Source organism: Enhydra lutris, unplaced genomic scaffold, assembly GCF_002288905.1.
Source record: "Enhydra lutris kenyoni isolate GAN:26980312 unplaced genomic scaffold, ASM228890v2 scaffoldscaffold11, whole genome shotgun sequence".
NCBI lineage: Eukaryota > Metazoa > Chordata > Mammalia > Carnivora > Mustelidae > Enhydra > Enhydra lutris.
In genome coordinates, this window is record NW_019154095.1 from 38,272,198 (window position 1) to 38,275,127 (window position 2,930).

Genomic DNA, 2,930 nt, shown 5'->3' on the forward strand with positions numbered 1-2,930 from the left:
TCAGAAGAGCATGAGACTCTTGATCTCGGTGTTGTGAGTTTGTGCCCTATGCTGGCTGTAGCAAATACTTGAAAATTAAAAAATCTTAAAAAAAAAAAAAGAAAGAAAGAAAAATCAATCTAAGTTAACACATTCATGAATGTAAATGTGCCTGGGGATGAAATATTTGCATTCATTAATTGTGTGCTCCTGGCTAAAAGGTTTAAGATCAAAGAAGTAAATCTAACAGTATTTTGTTTAGGAGGGGCCTTGGGCAATTTCTTGAGTTACACAGTGATTTTTTTAAGCCTCTATTACTCAGTAACCCTGCCTATCAGTGACTTATATGATGGAGTAGAAACCCTGCTGATTAAACACAGAGAATTCACTAAATTAGGCAAGGCACAAATGAGACTGATTATCAAGGGTAAAATGGAGTTTAATAGGGACATGATGCAAGTCCTATACTAAAGAACTAAAAACATACCATGAACAATAGGAAGATCACATGGTTCAATATCACCCAGCAGGAAAAGGTGTGAGGGGCTCAAAGGGTGAGCTGGGCACAAAGTGCACCCTACAGAGAAGGGTTCGATAATGTATGGATGGATGGATTAGAAAGTAGAAAGGATTCTCACACATACTAATCAGAACCCTGAGTCTGTGGCCACTGATGTAGCTTCACAAAGCAACCTCTTCAAGGCCTTCCATCCTCTCTCTTCTTTTTGGGGGCTTCTTCACATATTCATTCTTCTTGATTCTTTTCCAGCCATGAGTTGTCCAACTCCTTCCCTCTATAAATACGTCTCCATGGCTAAATGTTAAGAGGAGAGTACTTTTACTTCTCCAAAAGCCAAGATCTAAATATGCACCTCTTCTTCAACAAGCTAGTTCTCAGGGGAAAAATAATTTCTTAAATTTACAGACAGTCTAAAGTCCCATTTTGCCAATGCCCTGGCATACCCATTACTATAAATATACCTTTGTGATGAAAAGTTCCTCCATGCTTTATAGATGTCTGTCCTTTATAAGACAACCAGTGAACTTGAAAGGGCCTCCTAGGGAACTGCACCATCCTTATCCCTGGAAACCACAAAGACAGTTTAAACAGTGCCTGAGTCTAAGAGGGATGCCTGAACCACATGCCTGATGGGCCCTTCCAACTCTAGGAAGATGCAATTCTAAGAGAGACTTGTTTTCCTTTTTTACTTTGTCAAAATTCACATTGAATTAGGTTCCACAGAGATATACAGAAGCTGAATCATCTATCCCAGGTAGTGATGGTATGTTCCTACAAGATGCCTCCTTGTTCTTCCCACCCATAATCTGTGACATCCAGCACAAAGTGAAAATCAGACCCCACATTCAAAAATTAAGAATCTCAAGAGGATGACAGCAGAACATTAAGCCCAGTGTGGGGTCCCTGTAGGTGTGGAACTCTGTGAGACCATGCAGGCTACAGGCCCACAAAGCTGGACTTGCTTCCAACTCTGCGACTCTGCACTGTGCTGGTGAAGAGAATCAAACCTCCAAACCCTCTGCTGGGGCCAGCCACTGCAGACACAAGTAGGCTACAATATCAGCCCAAACAGTAAAGGCAAAGGATTCCTGTGAATGACATTGCTCCATCCACTTTTCTACCTCATAGTGGAAGAAATAAAAATGCAAGCAAGAGAGCTCTTTCACGAGGAAAGTGTTCATTACAACAGTTAGGCATCTGTTCAGCCTGTTTCCTGGAATGAGGACACTTGTTGCTCTGGATGGTGGCATTTAAATAGGAAGGAGCAGATGTTCTCAACTCCGGTATACTAACAGCATTATCTCAAAATGCAGTGGAGACATACAAGCTTCTGGAACAGAAGGTGACTAGAAATTACCAACAACAGTCCTTGGAGTTCTCTCCGTTGTGTAAGCACACCCTAGAAACAAGAAAGGTCATCCCCAGCTCTTATGAGCAAGCACTCAATAAATGTTTGTTGAATGAATTCATTTTCAAATCATTCCTTGGAAATCTATCAGGAACAGAGTAATATAATAAATATGTAGGGCTCCAAGAAACTAAACACAAAGGATGCAAGTTTTAAAAAGGAGGAAAGAATGCATTTTTAAGACAATAGATCAAGAGCTTTGTAACCAAACCAGCAGGAGGTGGCTCCTTGGTAAGTCAAAAGCTGCACCAGGCAGAGTTGGCATACAAGGAAATCTTGATTTGCAGCAAATACAGAGATCACAGGGAATAAATCCCAAAGCTGTGGCTCTCTGAGTAAGGGGGAATGTGTTCCTTCAATTTAGGATGAATATTCAGGTAGGAAAGTGCTCCCATGGTAGGTAGAGGCGGGCAGCATGTCACTCACATGGGCTTTACGGAAACTCTCCTACACACACATTGCGTGTTATGTAAATGAGGCTGAGGTTTCTCCTTAGGTGCAGATTTTAGTATTATAATGAGGTAAAGGTAGTGACTGGTCACTTTAGAAGTCACTCCATGGTTCATCCGAGTAGGTATGAGTTAGGGGTTAAGCTCAAACTGGTCGGGGTGGTCTCAACCAGCTGGAAGTCTTGTCTGGGCAGTTGCTATCCCCAGGGGCAGTTTTGCTTTCCATTTACCTGAGTTAAGAGACAAGCTGGGAAGGGGTGCCTGGGTAGTGCAGTTGGTTAAGCATCCAACTCTTAGTTTTATCTCAGGTCATCTCAGATCATGATCTCAGGGTCATGGGATGGAACCCCACATGGGGCTCTACTCTCGGTTTGGAGTTTGATTGAGATTCTCTCTCCCTCTCCTTCTGTCCTTATCCCCTGTGTGCGCTCTCTCTCTCTCTAAAATAAATAAATCTTTAAGAAGAGGGAGAGAGAGAGATCGAGAGAGAAGCTGGGAAGAATAGCTTAAGGAAAAATGTAGAACAAATGTAGGAGAGTGAAAGCAGGTGAGCAGTAAAGCTCAGGTCTTGGCA